General features: G+C 36.1%; 1 protein-coding gene across 9 annotated transcripts in view; it reads right to left on the bottom strand.

Moving 5' to 3' along the window:
- NAV3 (neuron navigator 3) overlaps positions 1-20,078 on the bottom strand; it is a 1,006,607-nt gene that overhangs the window by 582,423 nt on the left and 404,106 nt on the right. Inside the window, exon 1 of one of the 9 annotated variants that reach the window (XM_077845599.1) lies at positions 3,778-3,799. The exons of the other annotated variants lie outside the window; for them this stretch is intronic. The gene's annotated coding sequence lies outside the window, so the exon portion shown is untranslated. Of the gene's footprint in view, positions 1-3,777; positions 3,800-20,078 lie in introns of those variants that run through there. 9 annotated transcript variants of the gene reach the window in all.

The raw sequence follows: 20,078 nt of genomic DNA, 5'->3' as shown, positions 1-20,078 counted from the left end.
AAATTCAGATACCTTTGAATCCAAAACCCATTCTTTGTCCTACACAGTTGTCTCAATTGATATTATATATTTTGTCCACAAAGAACCCACAAATAGCTTGTCAGGTACCTTGCTGAATTATGAATGCATAAGGCATTCTCCTTTTTAAAAAAAGTCATACAATCTAGTGGTTTCCAAATCCTGTTAGAAAATGTAATAATCTGGGAATAATGTTCATCATACAGACTCCTTGCATCCACCTAACACTGCTAATGGAGAAGCTACAGGGTAATGCTTAGAAATTTGTGCTTTTTTTCCTCCATTTCTTCAAGACACTCCCGATGCAGGAAAACCACTGAAGAGTCGAAACCTCCCTCTACTGTAGGCCTTCCCAAACTTGTCTGCATTTTGGAATCAAGGGAAGCTTCAAAAATCATTGATTCTTGTGTCCAATCCCCAGAGACTCTGATTTAATTAGTCTGGTTATGACCTGAGTCTTGGAACCGCTGCCCTAATATATAAAATCCCTTAACATAATTGACCAACCGCTGCTTGAATACATTAAACAAGAGGAAGCAGGATCTTGGGAGGCAGTTCCTTCCATACCGAAGCAGTTCTGGTCTTTAAACAGTTGTTCCTAATTTGGAGATGAATTCTGGCTTCCTAAATACTTCTATACATTTGTAATTATTTATATCCTTGAAGTCATCAATATACACAAAATATTTTCAATTTCCTCTTTTATCTGACAATTCTTCAAGTATCACTTTATTCAGGTTAGCCATCCCTAGCACCCCCAACAATTCCTTATTACTCTGGTTATTTACTTAAGAGGTTTCACTTTTTATATGACTCATAAACTGTGCTATCAAGAGCTGAGCACAAGGGTTCAGCATGATGTATTCCCTTTAAGAAATCACTGCCAGGTTCCACAAAACAAGGCAAGCCAAGCATAAAATACATGATAAAGTAGACAGTGTTTGAAAAATCAGCTCCTGAACTGCCTTTTGTACCTTTCCATACGCTGTCTCCCGGCTAGCCAGTATTTTGCCAAGCTATGCTCCTTTTTGAAGTCCTCTGATATGATGCAGAGGTATATTTAAGGTTGCGTACTAATGGGAATGTCACCAGCAAAGAAAACAGCATTGGGCCAAGGCTTGGACATGACAGAACACATGGCTAACAGGAGGAGTTCAGAGAAAATCAGAGTCACTGAAAATTTTGGAGAAGAAATGAAGCATAATAGAATTTGTGGTTTTAAAAGTTCATCCTGACTGTACTATAGAAGACAAATGGAAGGGAACAAAACTTAGGGCAGAAAAATGTTATGGGGATTACTTAAATAACCAAAGAAAGTGACAATAGTATCTGGAACTAGCATAGGAGCTGATAGGATGAAAAGAATGACAAAACTAAATAATATCATATTTAAAAGGTGCAGGTGACAGAGTTGGTAATTGACTGGACATGAGTGTGGGTGTGTAATGTAAGGGTGCATGAGCACAGGGAGGATTATATCATCTAAAACAGCAAATACCAAAAATCAATCAATCAATCAATCAATCAAACAGCAAATCCCACAAGAGAAGCACTTTGGGCAAAAGAAGGTAAGAGAATTTGTAAAGCAAACAAAACTTGCTTGCTAAAATCCAGAAAATTACAAGCCAATCTCACTGATGGACATAGAAGCAAAAATCCTAAAGGATCAGTAACAAACTGAATCGAGTAATGTATAAAATGAATCATATTTGAATTCCAAGTTGGTGCTATGCCAGGAATAAAGATTGGTTTAAGATTTGAAAATCAATCAGTGTAACTCACCACATTAACAAAATAAAGAAGAAAAATGATACACTCATCTCTACTGGTGCAGAAATATAATTTGACAAATTAAGCATTGATTCATCTCTCACACACACACAAACTCTTGGAGAAGGAAGACTAGAAAAGGCCTTCCAAAGTCTTCCTTCAGCTTCAGATAAAGTGTATTCACAAAATATCTACAGCAAACATCAAACTTATCGGTAAAACATTAAAGACTTTCCATTTGCTCAGGAACAGCACATAAGTACCTGCTAACATAAATTCTATTCAATATTGTACTTAAGGTCCTACCATGCAGTGATACAAGAAAATATGAGAGAGGGATGACGGGAGGGAGAGGGATACAGGCAAGCAGTATAAGCACTGGAAAGGAAGAAACAGAACTTTTATTAATAAATGGTCTGATGATGTATACAGAAAATATTGAAGAATCAAGAGATAAATTACTAGAATTAATAATTGATTAGCAAGTTTCCCAGACACAGAAATCAATATATAACATCCCTTTATATTCCTTTATAATAGCAGCAAACACTCAAAGGATGAAACTTTAAAAATATACTATTTATAGCGGCATTAAAAATATCAAATATCTTGAAATAGATCTCCCAAGAGATGGTAAAAACTTTATGATAAAGCAATAAAACATCAAAAAGTAAAAATCTAAACAGAAGACTATGTTATATTCATAAACTATAAGGTTGAATACTGCAGAAATGCCAATTCACACCTAAAAAATTTATAGACTCAGTGTATTATCAATCAAAATTCCAAGTTTCTTTATATAACTTCAAAACATGCTTCTAAAATATATATGGAAAGGAAAAACAATATTAAAAGCCAAGACATTTATGAAGAACAAGTTGCAACTATTTGCTCTGCCATATGTTAAGAAACATAAACCAACAGTAAATACAATGGTACATAACTGGTGCAAGGATAGATAAAGTTAACCAATGGATGTAGAAAGCCCAGAAACAAACTCTTGACACATACGGTCACTTGATTCATAACAAAGGTGAAATTACAAGGCCTTGGGAAGAAGCTTTTTCAATAAAGTTCTGGCTCAATTAGATATGCATGTAGGTAAAAAATGAAATTTGACCTCTACTTAACATCAAAAATAAATTGCAGGTGGATTATATAGATCTACCTGTGACAAGAAGGGGGAATACTTTCATAATCTGACAGAAGAGAAACAAGAGGTCAAAATCACTAAAAATAAAGAAAAAGATGATAACTAAGATAACATTAAAATCAAGAACTTTTATTCATCAGATTATACCAATAAGAAAATATAAATGCAACCGATAGAGTAGGAAAAGATACTTGTTATAAATGCAACTATATCCATACAATCAAGAAAAGACAGAAAACAGACAAAAATATTTGAATAGGTGCTCCACAAAAGTAAAAAATAACAGACATAGAAAACAAATTCAGGATGGTTGCTGTGGTTTAAGGATGGGGAAAAACGAGTGTGTCTAAAGGGATAGTTTAAAGAAGTCTTATAGTAATAGAATAATTCTATCTTGATTGTGGAGGTGGTTACATGATCTATACATGCAATAACATTATTATACATACACATAAATGAGTGTATATAAAGTTGGTGAAATATAAGTGAACTCTGGTAATTATACCAATGTCAATTTCCTGGCTTTGATTCTGTACTATAGTTACAATGTTACCACTGGGAGAAACTAGGTACATAAAATGTCCCTATACTTTCTTTCCCACCACTTTTTATAAATCTGAAATTATTTAAAAATAAAAAGTGAGAAAAAAAGAGGATGTACAAATAGCCAACAAACAAAAAGTAAATACCTTAATTATATTAGGAAAATGCTAATGTAAACCAAGGTTTATAATTTGTCCTCTACCCAAAGGATTCTAAAAAATGACAATACCTTCAACAAAGTAGGTTTAAGGGAACACACTAAACACAATAAAGGCCATAGATGAAAAACTCACAGCTAACATCATACTCAATGGTGAAAAACTTAAAGCTTTCCTCCTAAGATCAGGAACATGACAGGGATGTCCACTTTCACCACTTTATTCAACATAGTACTGGAAGTTCCAGCCACAGCAATCAGACAACAAAGAGGAATAAAAGGCATCTGCAATGATAACAAAGAAGTAAATCACTATTTGCAGTTGACATGATACTATATATAGAAAACCTGGGATGCCTGAGTGCTCAGCGGTTGAGCCTCTGCAGGGGGCTCAAGGATCGTGATCCCAGGGTCCTGCGATCGAGTCCCACATCGGGCTCCCTGCATGGAGCCTGCTTCTCCCTCTGCCTGTGTCTCTGTCTCTCTGTGTCTCTCATGAATAAATAAATAAAATAAAATTTAAAAAGAAAATAATTTTATTTTATTATTTTTTTATTTTTTATTTATTTATGATAGTCAGAGAGAGAGAGAGAGAGAGAGAGGCAGAGACATAGGCAGAGGGAGAAACAGGCTCCATGCACCGGGAGCCCGATGTGGGATTCGATCCCGGGTCTCCAGGATCGCGCCTTGGGCCAAAGGCAGGCGCTAAACCGCTGCGCCACCCAGGGATCCCAAGAAAATAATTTTATAAAAGAAAACCATAGCTGGGGGCATCACAATGCCAGATTTCAGGTTGTACTACAAAGCTGTGGTCATCAAGACAGTGTGGTACTGGCACAAAAACAGACACATAGATCAATGGAACAGAATAGAGAATCCAGAAGTGGATCCTCAACTTTATGGTCAACTAATATTCGATAAAGGAGGAAAGACTATCCATTGGAAGAAAGATAGTCTCTTCAATAAATGGTGCTGGGAAAATTGGACATCCACATGCAGAAGAATGAAACTAGACCACTCCCTTTCACCATATACAAAGATAAACTCAAAATGGATGAAAGATCTAAAAGTGAGACAAGATTCCATCAAAATCCTAGAGGAGAACACAGGTAACACCCTTTTTGAAATCGGCCACAGTAACTTCTTGCAAGATACATCTACGAAGGCAAAAGAAACAAAAGCAAAAATGAACTATTGGGACTTCATCAAGATAAGAAGCTTTCGCACAGCAAAGGATACAGTCAACAAAACTAAAAGACAACCTACAGGATGGGAGAAGATATTTGCAAATGACATATCAGATAAAGGGCTAGTTTCCAAGATCTATAAAGAACTTATTAAACTCAACACCAAAGAAACAAACAATCCAATCATGAAATGGGCAAAAGACATGAACAGAAATCTCACAGAGGAAGACATAGACATGGCCAACACGCACATGAGAAAATGCTCTACACACTGGCCATCAGGGAAATACAAATCAAAACCACAATGAGATACCACCTCACACCAGTGAGAATAGGGAAAATTAACAAGGCAGGAAGCCACAAATGTTGGAGAGGATGTGGACAAAAGGGAACCCTCTTACACTGTTGGTGGGAATGTGAACTGGTGCAGCCACTCTGGAAAACTGTGTGGAGGTTCCTCAAAGAGTTAAAAATAGACCTGCCCTACGACCCAGCAATTGCACTGTGTGTGTGTGTGTGTGTGTGTGTGTGTGTATATACACATACACACAAGCCACAAATGTTAGACTATACACAATAGATACATATATGGTATATAGAGACAATGAATATTATTCAGCCATATAAAAGAAATAAATCTTGCCATTTGCAATGACATTGATGGAACTAAAGAGTATAATACTACATGAAATAAGTCAATCAGAGAAAGACAAATAGCATTATGATTTCATTCATATGTGGAATTTAAGGGGAAAAAAAACAAATGAACAAAGGAAAAAAGAGAGAGACAAACCAAGGAACAGACTCTTAACTATAGAGAATAAACTGATGGTTACCAGAGGGGAAGTTGGGGGAAGGGATGTGAAATAAGTGATGGGGATTAAGAGTACACATCATGACGAGCACTGAGTAATGTATAGAATTGTGGAAACACTAATGGTATATCTGAGACTAATATAACATTCTACATTAACTATACTGAAATTAAAATTAAAAACTGAGTAAATTTGTTTAAAATGACAACACCAAGTGTTGACAAAGTCATGGAAAAGCAAGAACATGCTGGCCAAAGTACAAACTGGTACAATCATCATGCAAAAATAGTTAATTTTTTTTTTTTTACCAAAAATTGGTAACTGCAAACCTACTAAGTTTGAAGATACATATACTATATAAACCAGCAATAATACTCCTAGGCTTGTACTGTTCAAAAATATATGTATAGGGATGCCTGGGTGGCTCAGTGGTTGAGTGGCTACCTTTAGCTCAGGTTGTGATCCCGAGATTCGGGATCGAGGCCTGCATCGGGCTCCTCTGAGGGGCCTGCTTCTCCCTCTGCCTATGTCTCTACTGCTCTCTCTTTCTCTCCCTGTGTCTCTGTCTCTCATGAATAAATAAATAAATCTTTTAAAAAACAAAAATATATGTATATGTGCATTAAGAAAAATGTACAAGACAGTTCATTTAGAAGGGCCAAAAATAGGGAAATAGCACAAAAATCCAACATCACAATGGGTAAATAAATTGTGGTAGATTACAAAAGAGATAAGCATACATTTTGAAAAATGAGCAAGCTATAAACATATATCAATATAAACAAATATCAAAAATATTAACAATTTGAAGTCTAAACTGATAGAATATATACTGTAAGATTCCATTTATGTTCAATACATGTGAACTACAGTGTTGAAAGTCAGGACAGTGGTTATCTTTGGTGAGGGAGATGGAAAGAGTTCAAAAAAAAAAAAAAAACAACATTACAACATTATTTTAGAGAGCACACAAGCATTGTGAGTAGGGGCAGAAGGAGAGGGAGATAGAAACCTAAGCAGATTGCAAGCTCAGCTTGATCCCACCACCCAGAGGTAATAACCTGATCTCGGACAGAAAGGGTTTGAATGGAATTTAACTGGAGTGCTGTCAATATTCCATTCTGTGCCTTGGGTGGGCATGACATGGATGCTAGCTTTGTAACAAATCAGTGAACTATAAATTCACATTCTGTGTAGTTTTCTTAATGTCTCATATGTTTTGTGATAAAAAAATAAGCTGAGAAAAAATTCAGATATATTTTGTCTTTGGTATTCCCATTAATGGTCTTTCCAATGAGCAACAAATGAGTACCTAAGTTAGATTGATGGAATCTGTAACTCGTGGGCATCATTCTTCTTTAAGGTGATGGACCTATGGTTTGATTATGGCACAGAATTTTGCCTGAGAACAATGTCATCCTTTAGCCAGTACATGGCCTGTCAAATATCAGAAAATGTACTCATGAAGACCAGTACCTGAGCAAGGTAAGGGGACCTGTGGCAGCAGACTAGAGTAAATCATCGAAGAGGTAAATTACGCAGTCTTCTCTGATTGCAGATCAAAGATGTGTAAGCCTCAGGAACAGGATGTGGAATTTCTGGTAGAAATGTTTGCCTGAATTTATTTATAAAAGGGACTCTTCTTGAAAGAGTAATTTGCCAAGGTAAGGGGATTCCAGCAGGAGGAAGCAGTAGATATCATTGGGAAAAGGAGCTGAGGAGAGATCTGAAATGTCCAGCTCAAAGAGAGATCACAACCCAGGTCATGGGAGGTAAGATCAAAGGGACCCCACAGTGAAATCTTCAAATATCTAAGGTAAATAACAACACCGGAGTCAGTTTAAATAGCCTCCAGGCCTAGGGAACAAAACCATCTTACTTACCATAGCATCAGCCAATATGAAAACTTCTACCTCTGTATCTCTCCCCTTTTCCCCATCTTCCCTACAGAAGACCCTATTGAGTTGGCGAGGAGGTGAAAAAAGGTCCCTTCCAAGTGGCAGGAATGTAGAAGTAAGGGGCACAAGCAGCCAGTTTGGGTTTGGGTGAAGAGGAAGAAGCTTTTGTATAAACATGTGTTTATAAATATATTGGAAAAAATATTCTAAATCATAAATTGAAATTTTTTGTGACCTAAAGTGACAAGAAACAATCCAAATTTGCATCCAAGGACAGAGAAACAATTAATTCTACTAATAAGTTTTTTTTAAGATTTTATTATTTATTCAGGATAGACAGAGAGAGAGAGAGAGGCAGAGACACACAGGCAGAGGGGGAAGCAGGCTCCATGCCAGGAGCCTGACACAGGACTCGATCCTGGGTCTCCAGGATCACGCCCTGGGCCAAAGGCAGGCACTGAACCGCTGAGCCACCCAGGGATCTCCTCTACTAACAAGTTTGAAGAAACAGGAGAGAAGTTTGGAACAGATTTAGATTTAGGAATCACCAGTCTGCAGAGATCACGCAGAGAAGTTATCCAGAGTAAGAAAAGTACCAAGGGAAGAACGCCAGGGGGAAGATCCAAATTCTCTTGACAATACTGCCAAATTATCTCCAAAAGGCAAATCTTATCATACCACTTAATTAAAATTATCAATGGTTCCCTAACACCTAAAGCCAAAGAGAAAATAAAATAAAAATTCCTTAGCATGTCACTCAACACTCTTCCCATCATGACTCTTTTTAACTTTATAATTTCATTTATCAACACTTCCCAGGTTCTTTTTTTTTTTTTTAAGATTTTATTTATTTATTCATGAGAGACACAGAGAGAGGGGCAGAAACATAGGCAGAGGGGGAAGCAGGCTCCCTGTGGGAAGCCTGATGTGGAACTCCATCCCAGGACCCCAGGATCACGCCCTGCGCCGAAGGCAGGCACTCAACCGCTTAGCCACCATGCGTCCCTATACTTCCCAGGTTCTATATTTTGTTGTAGTTATACAAAAAACCTTCGAGTTCCTGAAGATAAAATGACATTTCACACCTTTAGCACTAACATATCTGCAAATGCTACACAATCCACTTGTCAAAGTTCTAGTTATCCTTTAAAACTTTCCTCAAAGCATGTCTTCAGAAGGTTTCACTTTATTCTCCCCAACTCTGCGGCAGACAAATCAGGTCTTCCTTTCCCAATGTTCTGGAAGGCATTAAATACAGCCCCCTCCCTTGCTTTCACACACACCTAATTACTTGTCCCCCACTAGACTGTCAGCCCCGATAAACCTTCTGAGAATCCTCAAGTTATATAACACAACACCTGGAGGCTGATAATTATTCATTAAAGGATTCATGTCAAGCTGAAGAAAATATATGAGATTCACACACACACACACACACACACACACAAATAACCTCCTGTAAACCTAAAAAGGTTATACCAAAATTGATTCATTCTATGAAAAAAATATAGTGTTTAGAAAGAACAATAAGCCTTTTCTGAATTTATTTTAGCCACACTCTTTTTAACTGAGGAATCACATGCATACAATAAAATACAAAAATCTTAAGTGTACAGCATGAGATACACTGTTAATCACCACCCATATGGAGATATAGAACATTTTCAGAACTCCAGAAGATCCTTTCATTCCTTCCTCCCTTAATAGGTAACCATATTCTGTTTTATCACTGTAGATTTATCTGTCCTTAAATCACACTGAGTGAAATCATAAATCATGTATCCACTTGTTTCCCCTTGTTTTCAACATTAAATCTGGAGGATTCGTCTGTGTAATTGTAAGTAGCAGTTCATTCTTCTGCTCTATGGAAGGGATGGTTGTGTTTACAGGTCCCAATTCATGTAACTGACCAAAATGAAGTCCAATTCAACAGTAGGATTTTTTATTATCTTGAACTCAATATCCTAATTCAGGCTTTCTGGACTCTTCATTTTAAGAAAGAAAAGAAAGGAAAGAAGAAAGGAAAGAAGAAAGGAAAGGAAAGGAAAGGAAAGGAAAGGAAAGGAAAGGAAAGGAAAGGAAAGGAAAGGAAAGGAAAGGAAAGGAAAGAAAGGAAAGGAAAGGAAAGGAAAGGAAAGGAAAGGAAAGGAAAGGAAAGGAAAGGAAAGGAAAGGAAAGGAAAGGAAAGGAAAGGAAAGGAAAGGAAAGGAAAGGAAAGGAAAGGAAAGGAAAGGAAAGGAAAGGAAAGGAAAGGAAAGGAAAGGAAAGGAAAGGAAAGGAAAGGAAAGGAAAGGAAAGGAAAGGAAAGGAAAGGAAAAAGAAAAAAGAAGAAAAGAAAGAAAAGAAAAGAAAAGAAAAGAAAAGAAAAGAAAAGAAAAGAAGAAAAGAAAAGAAAAGAAAAGAAAAGAAAAGAAAAGAAAAGAAAAGAAAAAAGAAAGAAAAGAAAAGAAAGAAAAGAAAGAAAAGAAAGAAAAGAAAAGAAAAGAAAAGAAAAGAAAAGAAAAGAAAAGAAAAAAGAAAGAGAAGAGAAGAAAAGAAAAGAAAGAAAAGAAAAGAAAAGAAAAGAAAAGAAAAGAGAAGAAAAGAAAAGAAAGAAAAGAAAGAAAAGAAAAGAAAAGAAGAGAGAAAGAAAGAAAGAAAAGAAAAGAAAAGAAAAGAAAAGAAAAGAGGAAAGAAAAGAAAAGAATTAGAGTTCGCTTTATTTCACATAATTTTCCCAGGCTCTGTGACCTCTATTCAAGTCCAAGAGAATGCAAAATAATCAACAGTTCCTGTGGTCAGACTACTGACAAAGTAACAAATCACATATCCAGAAAACCATTAAAAATTACTGGAAATTGCTTTTAGAATTTTAAGTATTAGAGGTGAATGGCCATTGTGTAACTCTTTAAATTCTGGTATTTGTTAAATATTCTTCACATGACTAAATCAGTATCTCTGAAGTGCAAAAAAAAATAAAAAAAATTAAAAAAAATTAAAAAACCAAAAAAACAAACGGATCCAGGAGCAATGGAAAGGGTTAAGAAGTTGGTCCAGCAGAAGTGGGTCCTGGAGTGAGAAGTTCTACTTGCCTTTCCACTACCAAGTCCCAGACCAAAGACACTAGTGTTTTGTACAATAAAGGACTCTATCACTATAAAAATATTTAAAAAGTATTATAATATGACTCACAAAAAAATGTTAAATCTTTTTTGATAAACTTCAATACCCATTCATGATTTAAATATAAAAAGAAAAAAATAATAGAAGTAGCCCTAGCAAAAAATACATTCTTAATGGTGAACTATAAGAATAGATATAATTTATATGAAGTTTAAAAATATTAGTAAGTAGTGTTTATAAATACAAATAAAGCATCATCTTATATATGAAATAATAAATCTCTCAAAGGCAAAAATAAGAAAAAGATGCCTGCTATCATCATTCTCACAAACCGCTATAGTATAGGCACTTATCACCATGGTAAGGCAAAAAAAATCAATAAGCAATATAAGGATAGGAAAGGAAGAAAAAAATGTTTGCATAAAATTTTGACAACATAGAGCATTTGAGAAAAATTATAAACAAATTATTTCAACTAAACAAGACTATTACTTATAATATGCCAGCAAAAAATATACTTTTCATATCAGTTACAATAAAAACAGCAAAAGAAAATATAATTTTAAAACAATTTCCACTAGTAAGAGAAACAGGATATAATGTCCTCAGAGAAAAAAACTTAAAAAAATGTATTAAGATCGGGGCACCTGGGTGGCTCAGTCAGTTAAGTGTCTGCCTCCAGCTCAGGTCCTGTTCCCCTGGTTCCGGGATCCAGTCTGGAGTCGCAGGCTCCCTGCCCAGTGGGGAGTTGGCTTCTCCCTCTGTCCCTCCACCACCCAGCTTGTGTGCTCTCTTTCTCGCTCACTCTTTCTCTCCCAAACAAATAAATAAGTGAATCTAAATCTATCTACCCATCTCTCTATATATGTATATGCATATAGATCAAGACAGCAGGTTTTTTTCTGAGGTGGGGACATGAAAATCTGGTTGGGAAGGATTACAAAGGAAGTTTTAATAATGATGTAGTATTCCATGTCTTTAAAAAAAATGTCTAAAAGCAAAATGTTAAAATGTAGTAAAGTTAGATGTTGAGTGCCCAGAAGTTAATCGTTATTATTTATTCTGCTTTTCCTAACACTGGAAAGAGTTCACAATAAAAATAAGGAAGGCTTAAAAAGAAGAAGTTCTAGAACATAAAAACGTTTATAATAGTTAAATCAATCAAGCAAACACTAACTATGGGACTCCAGCCAGTGGGTTTCTGCAGGGCTACAACCTCCTCCTAAGTGGCATTTGCTAATGTGCCAGGAGGCAGGAGACCCTTTTTAGTTGTTCCAAGAACGCTGCTGGCATTTATGACGACGAAGGGGGAGAATGATGACTAATTACAATGCGTTAGTACAATCCAGTTCAAGGAAAAACTGTCCCTAGATCTTCTGTTGACAGTTAGTCACCATACAAGCAGCCCTGGAACATGCCTGACTTGACCATCATGTTACCTCAAGTTCCTTATCTAGAGCAAATGGCTTCTTCCCTGGTATCCTTCCTCTAATAACACTTTTTCTTTTCCCAGAGCTTCCTATGTGTCAGAGATCATTCTTGTACCAGAAAGAGAAAAGATGCGTAAGGTTCTATTCTGGCCCCAACCCTTAAGCGAAGTCCCCAGTTCCTCACCTCAGCCAAGGGCTCCATCAAGTTAACCTCAGTAAACCTCTACCCTCTACTAGATTCAGCTACACACAATTAAACAGAGACTTGCCGCTACTGGCTGCCCCATAAATGCCCCACAAATAATCCCTCTTTTTGCAATATCATAGTGAAACAGGCAACCAGAAAGTCAACAGTAAGAGAACACAAATTTTGTGGGTTAGTTTTCAGAAAACTGCAACCCAATTATGTAAGACAAAACAAGCTTCTCTCTTATATGCCAAATATCCGGGGAAAGTATTTAAATAACCACCTTGCGTCCTACTTCACAAACTAAGTTCTTGTAAAATTCCATCTTTCTCACTTGATATATGCAGAGCAAATAAAAACAGGGGGGAAAACATTATGTTCCTTGCAACATGGCTACTCTGCTTCATTGCTGTACCGGAAATGGTTGGTAGGTCATTTGCTTTATCAGATAAATTGGCTCTGCAGCCCACATTTAAAAGAACATGCATGGGTTTTCAGCAGGAAGTTTGGACTTGATTAGTTTAAGATAAAAGTACACAAGGAGGGTTGGATATCATTCTGAGCCAATAAATGTAAGTGTAATGGAGATAGAAGAGTATGAAACATTCATATTCTAAGGTACTAACGATAAGTAGAAAAAAAAAGCTCGCGTCTTTTAGCTAAATTTGTTTATTGTCTGAAAACTCAATGTAGTAATTCAAGGCCAAGTGACAGGAAATTACAGTTTCCTGGCTGACATCAATTTGATCTTTGGTAATAGCTCTGACATGTAGTTTTTAAGCCCTGAAGAGAAGGGAAAACACACATACATCCATAATAATTCCAATAATTCAGGTCACAACCCAGATGATAAGGCACACATTATGCGCATAAACTTATGACACATGCTTACAAAAACTCAGTACCTTATTATGTAATTTTAATCAAACTTTTTATTTGATCAGGTTCTTACATTTAGTCTGTACGTGAACTTGGTTACTCACTGAAAACAGGCTTCTATAAGGGAGACGTGAAAACATATGGCTGTTTCTGGTTATAAGAGCAAATATACAATCACTTTTCCTAGGTAATCATAAAAGTAAATATACTGAGAATAGGTGAGCTAAAAAAGTTTTAAAATGTTTTCTAGTCTTCTTGCTATGAAAGGTAGTTATCTATATATTCCCTCTAAGGGAACAGAGCATTCCTCACCTTTTCTACCCATGCTCATTCCCCCATATGTAGAATTAGCACAAGCTAGGACTGCTTGGCATTCTCTCCTTCTCCCTCTCCGTTTGCCCCTACTCCTGTTTGCACAGATGCTCTCTCTCACTCTAGAAAAGTTATTAATCTTAAAAAAAAAAAACAGATCTACCAGTCATAAAGAATGAAGCCATCACTTTCTTTATTAAATGCCAGAGATTTAACCTTGACAGTCAAATTATAGAGAGCAGCTAGCATGATACAATTTTAAAACAAAACGAAATTAACAGGTGACCTTGATGCTATTCTCTGGAGGAAAATACTGGTTCCAATGGATAGCATATCTTATTTGCCTTAAATTGCAAAAGGAAACCCTACAGAAATATCTGCCTAGTTCTGCATTAAAATATAAATACAAGGGAAGCCTGGCTGGCTCAGTTGGTAAAGCATATGACTCTTGACCTTGGGGTCATGGGTTCAAGTCCCTCTTTGGGAATAGTTTATTTAAAAAAAAAATATACACACACACACACACACACACACAAATATATATTCTATTTACTTAAATGATTTTAGCAACAATAATTCACATGGTATAGTACCATTTTTGATTAACAAAAAAAAATAGCTATATTAAGGTGCTACATACATTTTCTTTTGCTGGCCTTTCATAAAGGCCATTGCTCACTCAATTTGTAAAGCAAGAGTACAGAGAAACTCTTTAGCCTGTCAGTAAAGATAATTCCTTGATTTGCTTGTAAGGACTAGTTAGTTCTTCCAGGAGCTAAAAATACACAGTGAGTTACATGGAAGAACAGGAATTCCATTGGATTGAAACTCTGTTTCAATGGTGATCCTATATGTACTGCTGCTCTCAGTGGTAGAGTTATTCTTCAACCTTAAACTCTTCTTTCAAATGGACTACAGATTATAATAGCTTAAACATACAGTATTTTCGGTAAGCCATGCTCGTACCATGCTCATTATCATCTCACTGAAAACTTGTGACTTTAAGGTTTTCATTCTATCCATTTTACAGACAAGGAAATTGAGGCATACAAAGGTGAAATAAGCTACCAAAAGTCATCTGGACAGAAAATGGTGGAAACAGCTTGATTCTGAATTAAAAGAGTGCTTTTATTCAGCTTACAGAATGAGAGTAAATATTTGCAAATGAAATATCTAATAAAGGGTTAGTATCTAAAATATATAAAGAACTCATGAAACTCAACACCCAAAAAAGAAACAGTAATCCAATAAAAAATAGGCAGAAGAAATGAGATTCACCTACAATGAGAGAACTTTATACCTGGGTCAGAATGGCTAAATCAACAACATGGGAAACAACAGGTGTTGACAAGGATATAGAGAAAGGGGAACCCTCTTGCACTGGTGGTGGGAATGCCAACTGGTGCTGTTACTCTAGAAAACAGTATGGAAGTTCCTTAAAAAGTTAAAAATCCGTACTACCTTATAATCCAGCAATCGCACTATTAAGTATTTACCCAAAAAAGACAAAAATACTAATTTAAAGGCATACATACACCCTATGTATAGCAACATTCTCTACAATAGCCAGATTATGGAAATGGCTCAATGTACACTGATTGATTAGTGGACAAAGATATACACACACACACACACACACACACACACATATACATATATAAGATGTACATAATAAGGGGCACCTGGGTGGCTCAGTGGTTGAGCATCTGCCTTTGGATCAGGTTGTGATCCCAGAGTCCTGGGATCGAGTCCCACATCAGGCTCCCCGGAGGGAACCTGCTTCTTCCTCTGCCTATGTCTCTGCCTCTGTGTGTGTGTGTGTGTCTCATGAATAAATAAAAATCTGTATTTAAAAAGAAGATGCACATAATACACACACACACACACACACACACACACACACACACACCATGGAATATTAACCATAAAAAAGAATGAAATCTTTCCATTTGTAATGACATGGATAGAGCTAGAGAGTATATGCTAAGCAAAATAAGTCAGAGAAAGACAAACACCATATGATTTCCGTCATATGTGTAATTTAAGAGACAAAACAAACAAGCAAAAGAGAGAGAGAGGCAACCCAAAACATACTCTTAACTACAGAGAACAAACTGATGGTTACCAGAGGGGCAGTAGGTGAGGGGGTGGGTGAAATAGGTGATGGGCATTAGGGAGTGTACTTGTTATGAAGACCACGGGGTGATGTGTGGAAGTGCTGAATCACTATATTGTACACCTGAAACGAGTATTATACTATATGTTAACTAGCTGAAATTTAAATGAAAACTTTTAAAACAGTGTGCTTTTATTGTATTATAACAGATGGTGGCTACACTTGTGTGAACACAGTATATAGACTTACTGAGTCACTATACTGTCCACCTGAGACCAACACTGTAACACTGTATGTCAACTACATTTCAATTAAAAAAAAATTGTCAGAGGGGGAAAGAAAAGTACTCCTTTAACCACTTTACTTTCCCCAGATCAGTGGGCGACTGGGGAGTATTTGTTGGGTGAGCGAAAGGAAGGTAGTAATAACATCTACCTCACAGATGTAAAATAGCAATTGATTTTTGTTGTTTTGGGCGGGGGGAGCAGCTAAAATTTTTTCTTTTGTCTTTCTTTTTTAATTGGAGTATAAATAACACACAATGTTATATTAGTTTCAGTACAATATAATGACTCAACAGTTCTCTGCATTACTCAGGGCTCAGCAAGATAAATATACCCCTCATCTGCATTATCTATTTCACCCATTCCCCTGGCCACCTTCCCCTCTGGCAACCAGCAGCTTGTTCTCTGAGTTAAGAGTCTGTTTTTTGTTTGTGTGGCTCTTCTTGTTTGTTTTAGAAGTTTCTTAAATTACACATTAGTGAAACCATATGGTATTTGTCTCTCTCTGACTTATTTCACTTAGCATTATATCCTCTAGGTCCATCTATGTTGTTGTAAATAGCAAGATCTCATCCTTTTTATGGTCGAATAATATCCCATTGTGTGTGTGTGTGTGTGTGTGTGTGTGTGTGTGTGTGTACACACACTACCTCTTCCTTATCCTTTCATCTATGGATAAATATTTGGATTGCTTCCATATCTTGACTATTGTAAATAATGCTATAAAAAACAAAGGGGTGCATATATCTTTTTGAATTTGTGTTTTGTCTTTGGTTAAATACCCAATAGCAAAATTAGTGGATCTTACAGTCTTTGTGGTTTTTTTAGAGAAGGGGACAAAGGGTGGCAAGGGTCAGAATCGTAAGCAGACTCCATGCCCCAGCACGAGCCTAGTGAATAGCCCAATGCAGGGCTCGATTTCACAACCCTGAAATCATGAGCTGAGCTGAAATCCAGAGGATTTTTTTTTTAATTTTTTGAGGAAATTCCATACTGTTTTCCACAGTGGATATACCAATCTATATTCCCACCAACAGGGCAAAATTAAACTACTGGGACTACATCAAGATAAAAGGCTTTTGCACAGTGAAAGAAACTATCAAAAAGGCAATCTACTGAATGGGAGAGGATATTTTCAGCTGATATATCTGATAAGGGGTTAATATTCAAAATATATAAAGAACTTACACATCTCAATACCAAAAAAAAAAAAAAAACCCACACTCTCATTTAAAAATGGGCAGAGGACCCAAATAGATATTTTTCCAAAGAAGGCACACAGATGGCCAATAGGCACATTGAAAAGATGCTCAACATCACTCATCACCAGGGGACGCCTGGGGGGGCTCAGCAGTTGAGCATCTTGCCTTCAGCTCAGGCATGATCCCTGAGTCCCGGATCCAGTCCCACATCAGGCTTTCTGCATGGAGCCTGCTTCTCCCTCTGCCTATCTATGTCTCTGCCTCTGTGTGTGTGTGTGTCTCATGAATAAATAAATAAAATCTTTTTAAAAAATCACAATAAGATATCACCTTACACCAGTCAGAATGGTTAAAATCAAAACCACAAGAAACAACAAGTGTTGGTAAGGATAGGGAGGGAAAGAATGCACAGAACAAGTGATTTTTTTTGAAATTTACTAACCATGTTCATATATTACGTTCTAATTTCCAAGATATTTTCCCACCCCTCATCTCACTAGAAAATCCTCTTCAAACACAAGTTACAGCACAATGATTAATAATATAATAGCTAATAGTTATCATTTAAGTCCGTTGTTTCCACAGGCCTTCTTCCTCTGTAAAGAACCCTAAAGGACAACTAAATTTCTATGATTCTCTAACTTAAAATAATTTCCTTATTATAGCTACTTAGGGCATGTTAATTGCAAGCCCAAATTTTTCCCATATGAATCTCATAGTCACACATCTTAAGACTTTTGTTCCAAAAAAACAAAAAAAGACTTTTGTTCCTATAAAGTTCTGAGCTGCCCCACTCCAGCTAATGAATTTTTGTTCTTTATCCTTTTTCCATCTTATTTACGAGGGACTTGCCTGTTACTCTTAAACATTCAATTTCCCATGCCAACACTTCCTTGATATTTCATTTATTAATGGCAGTTTTATCAGATAAACTTGGAATATAGGACTCCTGTTGAACAAGTTGCCCTACTTTGAGACAAATGTTTTAACTATGTCACTAAAAATACACAGACTTCCCTAAAAATGATTTTAAAGGGATTAAGAAAAGGCTTAGTGGAATTAATTCATAAGGAAAAGCTGTCTCTCTTCCATGAGCTATGTATTCAGTAACTGATTTACATCAATATGGATATTTGTCTTATTCTATGAGTTATATTCCAACACTCCTATTGTTTTATTCAAGTTGTTCCTGGTTTGGCTTAAAGCTCCTGCAAGTTGGCATCCATGTCCTTTCAAGATTCCCCATCGCTTCTGTTTTTATTATGATAAAAACACTGAGGAACCTCCACGCTGTTTCCACAGCAATTATGCAATTTGACATTTCCATCAAGAGCACACAAAATTTCCAATTTTTCCACATCCTCATCACCATATGTCTTCTGTTTGCTTTTAATAGCAGCCATGCTAATGGGTGTAAAGTGGTATCTCATTGTGCTTTTGATGCGCATTTCTCTAAATGATTAATGATGTTGAGCATCTTTTCATGCGCTTATTGGTCATTCTTATATCTTATTTAGAGAAAGGTCTATTCAAATCCTTTGCTCATCTTTTAATCTGGTTGTTTTGTTGCTGAGGTTTAGATATCCTATTCTAGATATTAATCCCTTAATAGATACCTGGTTTACAAATATTTTATCTTATTCCATGGTTGCCTTTTCACTGTTTAGAGTGTCTTTTTATTTTAAACATTTTTCATGAAGTCCAATTTGTCTATTCTTTCTTTAGTAACTGTTGCCTTTGGTGATAATCCAAAGATTATCAAATCCAATGTGATAAAGCTTTTGTCCTGAGTTTTCTTCTAAGATTTTCTCATTTTAGGTCTTATTTTAGATTCTTGATCCATTTTGGGTTAGTTTTTGTATATGGTGTTAGATAAAAGTCTAATTCCATAACATTGCATGTGGATATCCACTCCCCAGCACCATCTGCTGAAAAGAGTTTCCTTTCCCTGCTGAATGGTATTGGTACCTTTTCACAAATCATTTAAACATATATGGGAGAATATATTTCTGGGCTTTCTATTCCATCCCATTGGTCTATATTTCTGGCTTTATGTCAATACCACAGTTTTTATTACTATAGTTTTGAAAAGTATTGACATCAGGAAGTAGAAATCCTGTTTTGTTCTTCTTTTTAAAGATTACTTTGGTAAGTTAGAGTCCCTTGAGATTCTGTATGAATTTTAGGATGGATACTCTGGAGGAAAAAAAAAGTCACTGGGATTTTAATAGGGATTGTACTAAATCTGTAGACTGCTTTTGGTACTATTCACATTTTAAAAATATTAAGTTGTCCAGGGGAGCCTGAGTGGTGCAGTCAGCTGAGCATTTGACCTTTGGTTTTGGCTCAGGTCGTGATCTCAGGGTCCTGAGATTAAGTCGAGTCAGGCTCTGCACTCAGTGAGGATTCTGCTTATAATTCTATCTCGCTTTGCCTCTACCCCTTGCCTTTCCTCAAATAAATCTTTTTTAAAAAATTTGAGTTGTCCAAACCATGAACATGGGATGTTTCATTTGTATCTTTTTTCATTTCTTTCAGCAGTGATTTGTAGTTTTCTTTATACAAGTCTTTCACCAATCTGATTAAGTTAACCTGTATTTCATTCTTTTTGATAGAGTTTTAAATGGAACTTTGTGATTTCCTTTTCAGATTGCTCATGAACATAAGTACAAATGATTTTTGTGTGTTTGTATCTTGCTACTTTGCTGAATTTAGTTATTAGTTCTAGTAAGTTTTTTGTGGAATCTTTAGGGTTTTCTACATATAAGACCATATCATCTGTAAACAGGTAATTTTACTTCTTCCTTTCCAATTTCAATGGTTTTTATTTTTCTTGTCTAATTGCTCTTACTACATTTTCCAGTACTACATTGAAAGTGATAAAAATTACTTTGTTCCTGATCTTAGATTAAATCTTCAGTCTTTCACCACTGAGTATGACATTCACCATGAGTTTACAGATGGCTTTTATTATGTTGAGGTAGTTCCCTTCTATTCTTAGTTTGTTCAGTTTTTACAAATGCTT

This window comes from Canis aureus, chromosome 13 (assembly GCF_053574225.1).
Source record: "Canis aureus isolate CA01 chromosome 13, VMU_Caureus_v.1.0, whole genome shotgun sequence".
Lineage (NCBI taxonomy): Eukaryota > Metazoa > Chordata > Mammalia > Carnivora > Canidae > Canis > Canis aureus.
Note: the sequence above shows the minus strand (reverse complement) of the source record. Positions and strands in the feature narration are given on the sequence as shown.